General features: G+C 51.0%; 1 protein-coding gene and 1 long non-coding RNA gene across 2 annotated transcripts in view; one reads left to right on the top strand and one right to left on the bottom strand.

Moving 5' to 3' along the window:
• The window catches only part of LOC143956099 (uncharacterized), a 184,932-nt gene that overhangs the window by 138,634 nt on the left and 28,554 nt on the right, over nucleotides 1-17,744 (top strand). The gene's annotated exons all lie outside the window — the stretch shown is intronic.
• On the bottom strand, nucleotides 9,637-14,743 carry LOC143956139 (uncharacterized). Its single transcript, XR_013269837.1, has 3 exons — nucleotides 14,545-14,743; nucleotides 11,878-11,970; nucleotides 9,637-10,889 (listed from the first exon to the last, which is right to left on the bottom strand). It is a non-coding gene; the product is annotated as an uncharacterized LOC143956139 (long non-coding RNA).

Genomic DNA, 17,744 nt, shown 5'->3' with positions numbered 1-17,744 from the left:
ATAAATACAAAAAAACTAATTAAAAAAAATCGAATTTCTTCATAAACTTTGACAAAATGTATTCTGCTACCTGTCTTTGGTAAAAAAAAAAAAAAAATGAAAAAAAAAATCCCAATATGCGTATATTAATTGGTTTGTGTGAAAGTTATACCGTCTACAATATAAAGAATATATATACTGGAATTTTTATTTATTTGTATTAACCACTTCGCGCCCAGGCCAATTCTGACATTTCTCTCCTACATGTGAAATTCATAATTTTTTTTTGCTACAAAATTACATAGAACCCCCCAAATATTATATATGGTTTTTTTTAGCAAAGACCCTAGAGAATACAATGGCGGTCGTTGCAACTTTTTATCTCGCACGGTATTTGCACAGCAATTTTTCGAACACGCTTTTTTTTTTTCAGAAAAAAAAAACAGTTTTGTGCTTTAAAAAAAAACAAAAAAAAACTGTAGATTTAGCCCAATTTTTTTGCATAATGTGAAAGATGAAGATACACCGAGGAAATAGATACCCAACATGTCATGCTTCAAAATTGCACGCGCTCGTGGAAATGGCGCCAAACTTTGGTATTTGAAAATCCCCATAGGTGACGCTTTAAAATTGTTTTACTGGTTACATCTTTTGAGTTACAGAGGAGGTCTAGTGCTAGAATTATTGCTCTCGCTCTAACGTTCGCGGCGACGCCTCACATGTGTGGTTTGAACACCGTTTTCATATGTGGGCGGGGCTTAAGTATGCTTTTGCTTCTGCGTACGAGCTCACGGGGACAGGGGCGCTTTAAATTTAATTTTTTTTTTATTATTGTTAGTTTGACACTTTAAAAAAAAAAAAATATGTGATTACTTTTATTCCTATTACAAGGAATGTAAACATCTCTTGTAATAGGAATATGGCACGATCGGACATATTTACAGCGAGATATGGGGGGGGTCAATAAGACCCCCACATCTCACCTCTAGGCTTGGAAGCCTAAAATAAAATAAAAAAAAAAAAAAAAAAACGATCACGGCTTTCCAGCCGAGGCGGCGCCGTTATTTTGAATGCAGAGGCCGGGGGCGTGACGTCATAACATAGACCAGGGATATGCAATTAGCGGACCTCCAGCTGTTGCAAAACTACAAGTCCCATGAGGCATTACAAGACTCTGACAGCCACAAGCATGACACCCAGGGGCAGAGGCGTGATGGGACTTGTAGTTTTGCAACAGCTGGAGGTCCGCTAATTGCATATCCCTGACATAGACCATCTGGTCCGCCGGAAATCTCTATGATACCATCCGGGGGAGCCGGCGGATCCTGTGACCGACTCCCCGATGGAAGCGGTGAGTCGCTAGAAGCACCGGAGGGCGGGGGGGAGGTTTGCAGGGATAAGAACTGCGTACAGAGCTTTGTGCTGATTGTCGACACAGGGCTCTGGGCTGTGATTGGACACAAGGTCCCATGCCGTGAATCATTGGCCTGGACCTGCTGCTGACAGACTCCCGCATGCGCCCGCCCTACATGTGGCCTAATTGGCATGTGGACAAGGCAGCCTCCCTCTCCTCGGGACAAGGGGCATTGGCTGGGAGAGGTCTTTTCTTTCTAAATACCACTGCCCAAACCGGTAAGGACTCATTCATCATGTAATATGGAAGCGTCTGTCTGGTTACCCGGCCATGTTGCGTAATGGCAAACAGGACTCCGTGGCGGAAACAGCATCTTTAGTTAATGTGACAGACCTAGCCAGGACAGAGGCTTTTGGAGGAGACTGAATGCTACTCTACCGATCGTGGGCCCTGGTATTTGGGGGAACGGTGCTCTTTGTGAGCTGTATGGCTGGGGACCCCTGGAGGCGGTGTTACTTTGGATTCAGGTCCATGTCCCCCCAAGACACACAGACTCTGGGAACCCTGTATATGGCATATTAGAAATAGTGACTGATTCATACTGTTGGGACGCATACTGTTAGATGCTAATGTCATCAACTCCAGCCACCTGTCTGTTGTCTTCTATAATGTAGATGGGTCTAGTCTGGCTTGCCACAGCTTCTAAGCCCTTGTACACGCGGTCGGACATTCCGATGGACGATGTCCGATAGGACCGTGTTGTCGGATAATCCGACAGTGTGTGGGCTCCATCGGACTGTTTCCATTGGAGTATCTGACGGACCAAGTTTTCCAGCTGGGCTATAAAATTTTCTGACAACATGCTCTGATCGGACTTTGTCCGATCATGTGTAGAGAATTCATAGTTTCATAGTTTCATAGTTAGTAAGGTTGAATAAAGACACGAGTCCATCCAGTTCAACCTGAGTGTCTACAGTTGTCCCTATCCCTGTACATTACACACTCACATTGGTCCCTACCCTCAAGGAGCCCACAATCCAAGGTCCCCATTCATACACTAGGGGCAATTTTGGACAGAAGCCAATTAACCTACCTGTATGTCTTTGGTTTGTGGGAGGAAACCGGAGTACCCGGCAGAAACCCACACAGGCACAGGGAGAACATGCAAACTCCAGGCAGGTAGTGTCGTGGTTGGGATTCGAACCACTGGCCCTTTTTACTGCTAGGTGAGAGTGCTAACCACTACACCACTGTCCGATCGGACAAAGTGCCACGCATGCTCAGATCAAATTCCTAGACCAAAGCTATTGGCTACTAGCCTGAACGTAGTCCCGTCCTAACGAAATAACGTCATCACGTTAAGTACGATCGGATTTTCTGACAACTTTGTCCGACTGTGTGTATGCAACAGTTTCGGACAAAATCCGACGGATTTGGTTGTCGGAATGTCCGACCGTGTGTACAAGGGCTAAGAGTATTTTACCCATTGCTGTTTGTGCTAATTAACCTTGCTATTGTATGAAGGAGTCCTGTGTTGACGTTTATGATAATGTGTATTGTATAGTCAGTGACAGGGCTGGACTGGGACAGAAATTTGGCCCTGGACTTCATCCAGACCGGCACACTTACATTTTGAGTGTCCCATCAGCACCCCCTTACATCAGAGTGTCCCATCAGCACCCCCTTACATCAGAGTGTCCCATCAGCAGCCCCTTACATCAGAGTGTCCCATCAGCACCCCCTTACATCAGAGTGTCCCATCAGCAGCCCCTTACATCAGAGTGTCCCATCAGCACCCCCTTACATCAGAGTGTCCCATCAGCAGCCCCTTACATCAGAGTGTCCCATCAGCAGCCCCCTTACATCAGAGTGTCCCATCAGCACCCCCTTACATCAGAGTGTCCCATCAGCAGCCCCTTGCATCAGAGTGCCCCATCAGCACCCCCTTACATCAGAGTGTCCCATCAGCAGCCCCTTGCATCAGAGTGTCCCATCAGCAGCCCCCTTACATCAGAGTGTCCCATCAGCACCCCCTTACATCAGAGTGTCCCATCAGCAGCCCCCTTACACCAGAGTGTCTCATCAGCGCCCTTACATCAGAGTGTCCCATCACCAGCCCCCTTGCATCAGAGTGTCCCATCACCAGCCCCCTTGCATCAGAGTGTCCCATCACCAGCCCCCTTACATCAGAGTGTCCCATCACCAGCCCCCTTGCATCAGAGTGGCCCACTGAGCCATCGGCCCACCGGGAAACTCCTTGTAGTCCCAATGGCCAGTACATGCCTGGTCAGTGAGCTAGGAGACGTGAAGTCTACCCTAAAAAGGTCATATCTCTTGAGTCGCCTAGTCTGGGTAAATGATTAGATAACTAGCTCATGTTAATTAGGTTTCTGGTTACAGTTTTTTTTATTGTAAGCCTGCTGTATATATTTGTGTGTCATCTCAAATAGAGGAGTCCACGTTCAGCAACTAAACAAGTATCGTCCCGTTTTGTGCTTGTGAGAGGATGGAATATCTGATATCTATATTTAGACTGGGAGGCAGGGGTATATGGCGAAAGCACTCAAGTGGAGTGTAGGGACGTTCCATTACAGTTAAGTATTCTTGTTATTTTATTGCTAAATATCTCCCTTCTATTCTATTAATAACCAGTAGATGGCAGAGAAGGTACACAAACAGAGTCTATATAAGGCCACACACCATGTGACTGGAAATTAAACTACTTCCAGCCATAAAGTCAGTGGTCATATCTCATGCTGTTTGTGTGATTCTTTGCAGGTATGTACTCTAAATTGTTCCTAATCTGTATTAACCTGTGATAGAAAGATTCTTAAACATCTTGAGCAGATGCAGAAAAAGTCTCAGCAGATTTTATGCTATAGTTTTGCTGTAATTAGAAGTTTAGAACAGCATGTGTGAGAAACAAGTGAAAAGGGCATAAGAACATGAAAATACTGCATTAGTCAGAACAAATGTCTATTATAAGCACTAAACCGTTCTAAATAGGTATATTTAAACCTGATTTATTGAAAATTGCATAGATTAGAAAGCACATGTTTTCTGTTATTAATATAGAAAAAAACTATTGTATGTAAAGCTTATGCATTGCATCATACAGACATGCAATGTGCACCATCTGGTGGTTAAAAAAAGAGTACTACCATGATAATATTTGTATTAAAGCAATGCATTGCCAGTATGATTATTGCACAGTTAAAGTGTACCGGAGAGATAAAGATAATTATCTATAACACTGAATAACAGGGATATATATGTTATTAAAATATAGTAATGTTCATTGTTGTAACTACGTTTTAAAATACTTTCGTTAAAATCGGTATTATATATTGTTAATGGTGAAAAACACGTGACTATAAAAATGTAAAAGATGTATTGTTATGTAAAAATTAAACTACTTCCAGCCATAAAGTCGGTGGTCATATCTCATGCTGTTTGTGTGATTCTTTGCAGTCCACGCCAAGCTGATCACCTTATCTCATCGCGTCTACAACCATCGGCTCTCTTAATTCACATTTTGAGGCCGGTAACAATCACAACACAAGAAAGGTGCAACGTTTCGGAGTCGCGCAGGAGGCCTTCATCAATCCACAAACAAGTTCAGCCCCAGGGAGTTTAGCATCTGGCCCAGGCCCATCTGGAGAGACACTGGAGGTGCCATGCAAACATAGCATCTGTGACAGTTTACATTGACAAGCCAGGTAAATGCACGTGTGGAGGGATGCCGTGCAAATCTAGTTGATGGGTGCAAGGTGTGTGTGTGCTAATGAAGTCAGCTGGTCAACTTCTTCCTCTGTCTTACTGGCTCTCACGTCCTCGAATCTACATACCAGGAAGTCATGAAGTTTTCTATGAACACAGCAGGGGCTAAGGTAAGGTGTCACGGGGGGCCATGTACCTGATGTGAGACTGAAGTACTGGGGAGGCCTCCCTTGCACCTCGGGTCCTTGAAGCCTCTGGAGATGGAGACAGAGACTTGGTGGACACCGAGTGGCACGGGTGCCAGGGGTGCGTAGCACTGTGCAAGCCTCAGTCCGAGATCCCAACCGAGGTCAAGTCCAGTTTGGCAACGAAGTATAAATGGGTTAATCAGAAGAAGAATGGTCGAGAGCCAAGCCGGGGTCGGTTCCAATCTGAGTACAAAAGGGACAAAGACGTAGAACGGTCAAGGTACAAATATGAGGTCAATGGCAAGCAGCAATCAAGAGTAGTCAAATAGGTTTCCAGATCACAAGTTTAGACAGATCACACACTAGCACAGGAACAAGGAGGGGACTGAAGACAATCTAGCAATTTGGCAGTGTCAGGGATAGGCTTATATAGGGAGGTTTGAGGTCACTTCCTTTGCGCTTCCCGGGGAGTTTCCTGCCTTTTTCCATCAGGTTGAGGTCACTTCCTGTGGACCTCCTAGGCATTTTCCCGCCTTTTTCCATCAGGTTGAGGTCACTTCCTTTGCGCTTCCCAGGGAGTTTCCTGCCTTTTTCCATCAGGTTGAGGTCACTTCCTGTGGACCTCCTGGGCATTTTCCCGCCTTTTTCCATCAGGTTGAGGTCACTTCCTGTGCGCATCCCGGGGAGTTTCTTGCCTTTTTCCATCAGGTTGAGGTCAATTCCTGTGGACATCCTGGGCATTTTCCCGCCTTTTTCCATCAGGTTGAGGTCACTTCCTTTGTGCTTCCCAGGGATTTTCCTGCCTTTTTCCATCAGGTTGAGGTCACTTCCTGTGGACCTCCTGGGCATTTTCCCGCCTTTTTCCATCAGGTTGAGGTCACTTCCTGTGCGCCTCCCGGGGAGTTTCTTGCCTTTTTCCATCAGGTTGAGGTCAATTCCTGTGGACCTCCTGGGCCTTTTCCCGCCTTTTTCCATTGAATCTTCTGCGCAGGTGTGGGTTGGCACACTGAGGCATCTTTTGACGCATGCTCAGTTGGCACGGATTTCCTCTTGCGGCAAGTGCCATTGTGTGTCTATGGGAATGTTTGACTATTCTTCCAGAAGCACATATGTGAGGTCAGGCACTGATGTTGGACGAGAAGGCCTGGCTCGCAGTCTCCACACTAATTTATCCCAAAGGTGTCTATCGGGTTGAGGTCAGGACTCTATGCAGGTCAGTCAAGTTTCTCCATCCCAACCTCGCTTATCCATGTCTTTATGGACCTTGCTTTGTGCACTGTTCAAAATCATTTGGTGGAGGGGGGATTAAGTTGAAGGGTTGGTTGTCCACCAGGATATTTTCCTGTCCACTCAAATTAGGCTCCAAGCACAGAAAGTCAATGCACACTTGCTCCATGGGTCCTTTGACTCTGAAGGTGGCCCATTGGGCAGCTCTGTGAGGCAAAGTCTTCCTCAGTATATACCTTATACAAGAATGGCAGTAGCCCTCAACTTCAGCCCACACGCAAGTCCTATAGAACCAGTCCCTCACTAAGTTGAATGTCTTCTCAGGCCCTAGGTAGCAGTGGTTGTCATGTAGGGCAGTTAGCACCATCTCTCTTTACTTTCTGAGTAGGAACACCTGCCATTTCTTTTTAAGATTGTTCGGTAGACCACCCTGTTGCGCAACTGCAACCGATCCCACGATTTGTGCAACAGATGGGCTTTCTTTTGGAAGTCTGTAAGTAGTAAATTGTGGTGATGGCTCTCCAATGCCTTCAGTATCAAGTTGCAAAGAGGGTCTTCCATCTGGTCCCTTCCCAAATCTTTTTTGGAAAGCTAGGGCAGACCTTCCTCCCCAACTTGAGTAACCTTACAGTAATATCTGGGGACAACAGCCGCTGAGACCCTGATGTCTTCAGCTCTCGTCCCGCCTTCGGGCTCCTTGACATAAAGCTTGCATAAGGCTTCAGGTATCAGCTGAGTCAATTCTTGAAGGGAGTCTCCTGAACCATGGGATCTTCTTTCCTGCATCTTTACTCCCTCCCCCCCCCGGACGGTACTTCAGGCTGAAGGTGAATCCCGATAGGGCGGCCAATCCACCTGTGACCAGTGCCATCCAACTTGGCGGTAGTGAGGATGTATGTGAGTGGATTGTTATCTGTTTTGGCCACAAAGTCTGCTCTGTACAAGTAACTTATCCACCACTGCCCACTTCAGAGCAAGAAACTCTAGTTTGTGCGTGGGATAGTTCTTCTCGGTGGGTGCCAGGCTTCGGCTCACATAAGCAACAGGCTGTAGGTGCCCATCATGTTCTTGATATAGCACCCTGCCTAACCCATCTCGACTGGCATCAATGTGTAGTTCATATGGCCAGGAGGTGATGGCTTCCAGCTTCTGAGGGTCAGTGGCCACTCCCTCAGTGAACACAATGTGGCCAAGGTAGTTAACTGAAGGTTGTAAATGGTTGGCATCAATGTGTAGCTCATATGGTCTGGTTGGATCTGCATAGGCCAGAACCGGAGCAATGGTTAGGCTCCACTTCAACTGCCGAAAGGTCGTCTTCACACTGGTCAGTCCACTGCCCTTGAATTGACTCACGAGGCAACCTAGGCCCCTCCGTGTGGTCTGACAGACTTTGTTAGGTCTGGGACGTTGTCTTCATCTTCGCTCTTCAATAGCTCATTAAGTGGGCGAGCTATTTTAGAAAAATACCCGATGACTCTCCTATAATAGAAGCAGAAGCCCAGAAACAACCTAAGCTCAGTCACATTGGTGGGTCTTGGCCAGGGGGTGATGGCTTCCAGCTTCTGAGGGTCAGTGGCCACTCCCTCGGTGAACACAATGTGGCCAAGGTAGTTAACTGAAGGTTGTAAATGGTTGGCATCAATGTGTAGCTCATATGGCCTGATTGGATCTGCATAGGCCTGAACCGGAGCAATGGTTAGGCTCCACTTCAACTGCCGAAAGGTCGTCTTCACACTGGTCAGTCCACTGCCCTTGAATAGACTCACGAGGCAACCTAGGCCCCTCCGTGTGGTCTGACAGACTTTGTTAGGTCTGGGTCGTTGTCTTCATCTTCGCTCTTCAATAGCTCATTAAGTGGGCAGGCTATTTTAGAAAAATTACCGATGACTCTCCTATAATAGAAGCAGAAGCCCAAGAACAACCTAAGCTCAGTCACATTGGTGGGTCTCGGCCAGGGGGTGATGGCTTCCAGCTTCTGAGGGTCAGTGGCCACTCCCTCAGTGAACACAATGTGGCCAAGGTAGTTAACTGAAGGTTGTAAATGGACCCACAAAGGCTTATGCCTAATGAGCCTGAAAGGCTTAGTGGTGTAGTCACACCCAAGGAGATGTACGGCAACTCCAGCTTCCAATGTGTACCAAACCGGAAAGGTCCGTCACTAGGTTGGCTTTGTAAGTCTCCCACCGAAGGTGCAATGGTCGGTATGTGTACTGTAACTCTTCCCAATAATGTATATGGCAAAGGAGAAAAGATAGGGCCACGTGGTGTAATACCGTTTAACCACTTGCTTACTGGGCACTTAAACCCCCCTCCTGCCCAGACCAATTTTCAGCTTTCAGCGCTGATGCACTTTGAATGACAATTGCGCGGTCATACAACACTGTACCCAAATGAAATTTTTATCATTTTTTCCCCACAAATAGAGCTTTCTTTTGGTGGTATTTAATTACAGCTCGGAGTTTTATTTTTTTTGCTAAACAAACAAAAAAAGATGCAAAAAAAATAAATAAAAATCATGTTTAATAGTTTGTTATAACATGACTAGTGTAGTCTGAATGTTCCCCTTATACTATTCCTTATCTATTAGAAACGAGACCACACCATAGGTTGGAGTAAACTGGCCACAACAGCCTTTATTAAACATAACTCAAAATTACTCCAATAACTTGTAAATATGAAAATATATAAATATATATAAATATATAAATATAAATAACTTTATTAACATTAAACCACATTTTAATTAACATTAACTGCCCATTCTGGTGATCTCTGACGGTGACCACACTTAAACCAATACCCAATCACTGCGGTACACCTGACCAACTTCCCAAAGGCCTCCACCTGTGACCGGTCGGAGACAACTTCCGCCAGTGAACATAACCGTATTCCCTCCAACGTTCAGGAATACCCAGAGGGGCCGATCGTTAGATGAGCCCCCCACACCCTCAGATCCCTTCTGAGTACCTGTCTACCGTCAGAAACCACCAGAAAACACACCGCCAACACGAAAAACTTTCAGCTGCCGTGACAACCGATGAACCTGCAAAAGAAGAAAAAAGACCAGCAACAAAACACCACAAAACAAACACAGAACAATAGGGCGGGAGGGTGGGAAAAACTGCCTCCTCTGTGTCACACTGGGCTCCGAATGATTCCTTAAAGCCACACCTCTCCCTTTTATGTGACCCCTCCCCTACACTGAACTTGTTTCCTGCAAACCTTTTCCTGAACTCCACCCATAAAGCTTAACCCTCTGTGTCCCTCATCCACACTGTCATGTCCAGCACTCCTTATATCATTGCATTCTTAATCCGTGCTTCTCTTGACTAGTGTAGTCTGAATGTTCCCCTTATACTATTCCTTATCTATTAGAAACGAGACCACACCATAGGTTGGAGTAAACTGGCCACAACAGCCTTTATTAAACATAACTCAAAATTACTCCAATAACTTGTAAATATGAAAATATATAAATATATAAATATATATAAATATATAAATATAAATAACTTTATTAACATTAAACCACATTTTAATTAACATTAACTGCCCATTCTGGTGATCTCTGACGGTGACCACACTTAAACCAATACCCAATCACTGCGGTACACCTGACCAACTTCCCAAAGGCCTCCACCTGTGACCGGTCGGAGACAACTTCCGCCAGTGAACATAACCGTATTCCCTCCAACGTTCAGGAATACCCAGAGGGGCCGATCGTTAGATGAGCCCCCCACACCCTCAGATCCCTTCTGAGTACCTGTCTACCGTCAGAAACCACCAGAAAACACACCGCCACAGCCCGAAAGGGTGACCCCCTCAACCTTGAGGGCCGCCCCACACCCGAAGAGCTTTCTGTATGCCCTCCTGTAAGCCAAAGGACCAGAGGTCAATCCCCACATCCGATAGATGAACGCCATCCCGCCTAAGATAAAGCCCTACATTCACCTCCAATTCCCTGTGTCTTACCACAATGCCACCGTTCTGCACTACAAACCGCCCAACAACCTTATTAACCCTAATCCTAGTTTTCTCAAGGCTGGCTAAAGACCTGGCCCCCCGCCACACCGTTCTGGCCACAATGTCCGACCACACCAAAATGGTGCCCGGGAAAAGGACTCGCATGCGCAACACATCAGCCTTGATATCCGCCAAAATGTCCTTCACTTTCCGAACTCCCAGGTCATTGCCCCCCGCATGAACAACCAGCACATCCGGGGGCCTATCCCTCAAAGCGAAGCGCTCCACCTCCCTCATGACACGCTCCCACCTCATGCCCGGGAAACCCAACCACATCACCCTAGCTACCTCCCTGGGGATACCCAATTGCCTGCCTGCTGGTAGAGAATCACCTCTCCTGGCCCCCCAGCAGACGTACGAATGCCCCAGGATCCAAACGAGGCGTTGAGAACCTCCATCTGGAATGAAAACAAGAGAAATAACACAACAACCAAAGGAATGTTACAAGCACAGTCCTCCCCCCCATAAATCCCACAGCAAACAACCCCCAGCCGCACCCTCCTTACCCCAGTAGCAACTGCGGCCGGACATAGGACCGGAACCTCCGGGACTCCCATCTACCAATCCGGCGAACCACCGCCTCCTCCAGCCCACATCGAGCCGCTTCCGTGGCCGCCCCAATCCGAAAAGAGTGGGACGCGTAGTCCCGCTCATCCAAACCCACCGCCCTCAGGCATTGCCGAAAGACCGACACAAATTGAAAACGGGATAGAAAAGAGCCCTCCTCGTGCACCAAAAAGGGGCCCGCCCCCACAGGCCGTACCGCCCGGAAAGCCCGTACCGCCGCCACCGGGCACACTACTGAGCCCGGCAGGGCGAGCAGCGTAATCGCCACTCCCCTGCCCCGTTGATCAGTCTTAGACCTACGCAACCGTATACTCACCCGATCCGCAACCACCTGCACATCCTGATCCAACAGACCCCCAGCCACCCGTTTTGAGCGACACACCAACTCCCCAATCCTAAAAGCCCCATAAAACGCCAACGAAAACGCTGCCGTAAACAGAACGGTCTCGTAAGCAGACGAGCAAACGTCCACCAGCCGAGAACAAATTGCCACCAAATTGTCAAATGACACCGGCCGGCGCGCATCCCTACCCTTCCAATCCCTCCTGTACCCCTTCAACGTTTGCCTCACCCAAAAATCCTTCGTCCCGTCCGGCTCCCCCCACAGTTTGAACAAAAAGGCCAACCCCGCCAGCTTCCGCTCAATAGACGCGGGAGACAGGCCCGTCTCAATGTTCCGGGCAACCCAGTACAATACCACCCAGCGCCGGTCGGAGCCCCGACCAGCCACTCCAACCTCCCGCAGGAACGCCCACCATTCCGCCCACACTCTAGAATAAGCGGACCATGTAGCCTCACTCAACGACCTTTTTAACCAACCTGCGGCGATTCCAAGGGAAGTTCCCACATCCACCCGGGGCATGGCGCCCCCGACTCCTCCGCTCCCGGCGCCAGCTGCCGGAACTTGTCCCACTGAAAATGAGAGAGCGAGTCAGCCAAAGAATTCTCCACCCCAGGTATGTGCACAGCATAAACGTAAACATTGAGCCGCAAACAGCGAAAAACCAGGTGTCGCAGCAGCCGGATGACCGGGGGGGAGGAAGCAGTCATCCGATTGAGGACCTGGACCACCCCCATGTTATCGCAATTGATGCGCAACTTCAAATTACGAAACTCCGCCCCCCACAGCTCCAATGCCACCACTATCGGGAACAATTCTAGCAAAACCAAATTGCCCAACAACCCCGCAACCTCCCATGAGCGTGGCCAAGGTTCCGCACTCCACCGACCCCGGAAAAATGCCCCATAACCCGTTGAGCCAGCCGCGTCAGTAACCAACTCCACATCGAAGTTGCTCACTGGCCCCGACATCCACATAGCCCGCCCATTATACGACTCCAAAAATTCATGCCAAGCCCGCAGGTCCTCCCGGTGTTCCCTTCGCAAACGCACAAAGTGGGTAGGGGCGGTTACCCCGGCAGTGGCCCCCGACAGCCGTCGGCAGAACACACGGCCCATAGGGATGATCCGGCAAGCGAAATTCAGCTTGCCCAACAGGGACTGCAGGGCCCGAAGCTGAACCTTCGGCCGGCCCTGCATGCCTGCCAACTCCGCCTGCAGATCCCGTAATTTATTCTCTGGCAAGCGACACTCCATTGCCATAGAATCAATCACGATTCCCAAAAAACTCAATTCCGTCACCGGGCCTTCCGTCTTATCCCCCGCCAACGGCACCCCGAACCTGCCCGCAATGTGCTGCAACGTGGACAGAAGAATCGCACACACATTGGAGGCAGGCGGGCCCACGCACAGAAAATCATCCAAATAGTGGATGACCGACTCCAGGCCCGAAACATCTCTCACCACCCATTCCAAAAATGAACTAAAAGCCCCAAAATAGGCGCATGAAATGGAACAACCCATGGGCAGGCACAAGTCCACATAAAACTTGCCCCGCCAATGGCATCCCAACAGCCGGAAGCTGTCCGGGTGGACTGGCAGAAGGCGAAACGCCGATTCCACATCCGCCTTGGCCATGAGAGCCCCGCGACCATACCGCCTGACCCACCGTACCGCCGCGTCAAAAGACGTGTAGGAAACCGTACACGCCTCCGGGTCAATGAAATCATTGACCGACCCCCCTTTCGGAAAAGACAGGTGATGAATCAAGCGAAACTTCCCCGGCTCCTTCTTAGGAACTACACCCAACGGGGATACCACCAGGTCCCCCCACGGCTGCACTTCGAAAGGACCACCCATCCGGCCCAGCGCCACCTCTTTACCCAATTTGTCATCCACAACCCCCGGGTGATCTAAAGCCGATCGCAAATTCCTGGCCAACGGCGGCACCCCTCCCAAAGAACAGGGAATCCTAAAACCGTCCCGAAAACCCAGAATTAACCCACGCGCCGCCGCACCATCCGGATACCTATTTAGGAAAGGAAGCATCCTTCCCAGGTTCACCGGCGTCATCCCTTTTGTGACCGGCGGCACTGGCACGCTGACCTTTTTTGAAACAGCGAGACAGGGGGTGGGTGCCGCCGCACCCGGAGCACTCATGCTTGAAGCGGCACGCGCCTCCGAATTTACAAGCCCCTTCATTAAAGGGCCAGCACACCCCCCACTTCTTTCCGGCCGGCAGTCCCGAGGAAGACGCACTCCCGGCCCCCCCCTGAAGAAACGGAGTGGGCGCCCGCGGAGCAGACATAAGCCTCATCCAGAGGCTTATGTCCTTGTGATCCCACCGCAGGTCAGCCCGCACTGCCTTACGCTGACAAAACTGCTCATCATAGCGCAGCCAAGCCAGCCCTCCATACACTCGGTGAGCCTCCCCAATCGCGTCCAGGTAACAAAATAACGCCGAGCAATGCTCGGGGTTCTTTTCCCCTATCACGCTAGCCAAGATAGCGAACGCCTGAAGCCAATTTGCAAATGTGCGCGGGATCAGCCGATACCTACGTTTCTCCTCGTCGTCCTTCTTGGAACTGTCCGGCTTAACCCTGTCCAAATTAAATTTCTCGAGGGGGAGCAAGGAGAAAATCTCCACATACTCACCCTTGCCGATCTTGTCCCGCACCTCCTGCTTCAAATGCGCCCCTAATGGGCCTTCGAAACAAACATAGACTTCGCACCGGGCAGCATCCGCGATCCTAACCAGGTCAGACCGCGCCCCCGGGTCCGCGGGCACCGGGGGGACCCCCGAGCCCACAGCCCCCGCATCCATGCTCCCCGACACCGCAGCAGGCGGTGCATCCCGCGCAGGAATGACCTCCGCCCCCCCGGCCCCCCCCACAGTACCCATCCAGGGGGCCACCTGAGGCGACCCGGAGCCCCCAGCAAACTTACCAACCAGGGCCTGCAGCCCCCCCAACAGCTCCTGCAACTGACCTGACGGCCCCCCCGGGGCCACAGGCACCGCCCCCTGCGCTGAACCTGCCGCAACCCCCCCCAATACGTCCCGGGATCCCGTGGGTACCGCACCCCCCTGCGCCACCCCCATCAGATCCCGCAATGCATCCGCCAGCAATGTAGACTCCAGCAACTTACCCGGGCCCCCAGGGGCCTCGGCGACCGGTACCGGTCCGGGTGTAGAAAAGGACCCCTCCTCCTCCTGGGACAGCTCGCTCTCCGAACCGACCTCTCCAGCGCGCACCGGGGACGCGGCAATCCCCCTGTGCTCCGCGCGGTCCATCCGGTCCCTGCGATCCGGGACTGCAGGCAATGTCCTCCTCCCCCCGCCGCCCCCGGCATGCCGGCATCTAAAACCAGCCCTGCCAGGCACCTTGGCAGCCATCTGCGACCCTCCCTCCCCCCCCTCCAGCCTGCGACCCCCCCCGGAGCGCCCCCCTCCCCCCCACCGCGCGGATGCTGGCCCCAGACCCAGCCTGCCGCAGATCCCCCGCAACGTGCACCCCCCCTTGGCCTGCCGACCCAGAGCCATCCACACTCCCCCCCCACCTCCACCGGGCCCCGTGCGGTCCCGGCGCCATTTCCATGCGGCCGCGAAGCCCCGCCCCCCTCCGTTCGGCGGCGCAACGACCGCCCGGACCGGGGGGAGCCGATAACCTGCCGTTTTGCCGGGGGGACCGATCGGTCCACCCCCGGGCTCCGGGAGTCACGAGGCGGCCGAGGAGTAGGCCCAGGAGAAAAACGCGCCGGAGGCCGAGACCTCCGCGCGCGCAGTGGAACCTCACCTGTCCCGCCGCCATCCACATCGCCGTCCGTCAGGTCACCCACACGTTCCCGCAGCCAGTCCGCACCGTGCACCTCCGCCGCCCGTCGCAGCCGCGCGAAGAGTCCCTCGAGGTCCGCCATAGCAGAGGAGCAGCGAAAAAACTGCCTCCTCTGTGTCACACTGGGCTCCGAATGATTCCTTAAAGCCACACCTCTCCCTTTTATGTGACCCCTCCCCTACACTGAACTTGTTTCCTGCAAACCTTTTCCTGAACTCCACCCATAAAGCTTAACCCTCTGTGTCCCTCATCCACACTGTCATGTCCAGCACTCCTTATATCATTGCATTCTTAATCCGTGCTTCTCTTTTTGCAAACAGGTCATTTTTCTCCTTCATTGAAATGCGCTGATGAGGCGGCACTGGTAGGCACTGATAGGCGGCACTGGTGGGCACTGATAGGCTGCATTGGTGGGCACTGATAGGCTGCATTGGTGGGCACTGATAGGCACAGTTAAGGCGACACTAATAGGCACAGATAAGGTGGCACCGATAGGCACAGATAAGACAGTACTGATGGGCACTGATAGGTGGCACTGATGGGTGGTACGGATGGGTGGCACTAAGGGGCACTGATAGGTACCACTGATAGATGGGACTGATGGGCACTGATAGGTGGCACTGATAGCTGGCTCTGATAGGGGGCACTGCTGGGCACTGGTAGATGACACTAATGGGCACGGATATGTGGCACTGAGGTGCAGCAATGTTTTTGAGGCAGATTGTGGGCACTGATAGGTGGCACTGTGGGCACTGATAGGTGGCACTGTGGGTACTGATGTATGGCACTCTGGGCACTGATGTATGGCACTCTGGGCACTGATGGGTGGCACTATGGGCACTGCTGGGTGGCACTTTTTTAATTATCTGGGGGTTACTGGCAGGAGGCAGGTGGGCACTGATACGCTGGCCGTTATCGGGACATCAGTCGGTGATCGGCTTTTCTTTCTCATCTCGCGCTGTCAGCTGTCATCTACCCCCTGGTAGATGACACTGATGGGCACGGATATGTGGCACTGAGGTGCAGCAATGTTTTTGAGACAGATTGTGGGCACTGATAGGTGGCACTGTGGGCACTGATAGGTGGCACTGTGGGTACTGATGTATGGCACTCTGGGCACTGATGTATGGCACTCTGGGAACTGATGGGTGGCACTATGGGCACTGCTGGGTGGCACTTTTTTAATTATCTGGGGGTTACTGGCAGGAGGCAGGTGGGCACTGATACGCTGGCCGTGATCGGGACATCAGTCGGTGATCGGCTCTTTTTTTTTCCTCATCTCGCGCTGTCAGCTGTCATCTACCCCCTGGTAGATGACACTGATGGGCACGGATATGTGGCACTGAGGTGCAGCAATGTTTTTGAGGTAGGTTGTGGGCACTGATAGGTGGCACTGTGGGCACTGATAGGTGGCACTGTGGGTACTGATGTATGGCACTCTGGGCACTGATGTATGACACTGATGGGTGGCACTATGGGCACTGCTGGGTGGCACTTTTTTAATTATCTGGGGGTTACTGGCAGGAGGCAGGTGGGCACTGATACGCTGGCCGTGATCGGGACATCAGTCGGTGATCGGCTCTTTTTTTTTCTCATCTCGCGCTGTCAGCGCGAGGAGGAAAAATTGCCGATTACCGGCTCTGTTTTGTCACATGATCAGCTGTCATTGGCTGACAGCTGATCATGTGGTAAGGGGTCGGGATCGACCCCTTGCTCGGATCCGTGATCAGGTGAGTCTCATAGACTCGCCGATCACAGAGCGCACCGCGCGCGCGCCCCTCATGTTTAACCTCTCAAGAGGTTAAACATTTATTAAAATCATAAAATGGTCACTCACATGTATGAAGACATATAGAGCATGTAGATAAAAATCTGGCAACGTAGTGGCATCAGCAAAAACCTTTCCCAACGTGTTTCTTCCTAATAAGGCATCATCTGGGTTACACTGGATCCTGCATGGGTCGCTCACGTTGGCACTCATTGAGTTAGCTGCAAGATGTTCTACAGGTCCAGGGTGGTGGTCCATCGCTATAGATCCCAAACCCCTTCAGGGGTTTTCCCACTGTGATGGGGGAAGCTTGGACTTTATATACAGCCCACCATCATGAATAGATAGGGCAGGGTCACCATGTGCCTTTGTTCGTTACTGTATAAATGGGGACGTCCTTGGAATGTATTCCCTTTTCAAATTTGTCGCTAAGATTCAACCAATCAGAGATCAGTCTCAGGTGGATGGTCAGGTGTTACATCGCACCACTGGTCACACACTTTAACCACTTGCCGCCCGCCCTATAGCAAATAGACGGCGGCAAAGTGGTTTCATAACCCTGACCGGACGTCATATGACGTGATCAGGATTATGAGCCGCTGCGCGCCCCCGGGGGCGCGCGTCGCGGCGATCGTTGTTGCGGGGTGTCAGTCTGACACCCGGCAACTACGATCTCGGTAAAGAGTCTCCGGACGGAGACTCTTTACCACGTGATCAGCCGTGTCCAATCACGGATGATCACAGTG

This window comes from Lithobates pipiens, unplaced genomic scaffold (genome assembly GCF_037356315.1).
Source record: "Lithobates pipiens isolate NorthernLeopardFrog02 unplaced genomic scaffold, aLitPip1_a1.2 Scaffold_35, whole genome shotgun sequence".
NCBI classification, from domain to species: Eukaryota; Metazoa; Chordata; class Amphibia; order Anura; family Ranidae; genus Lithobates; species Lithobates pipiens.
The sequence above is the reverse complement of the archived record's forward strand: the minus strand, read 5'-3'. Positions and strand labels throughout refer to the sequence as shown.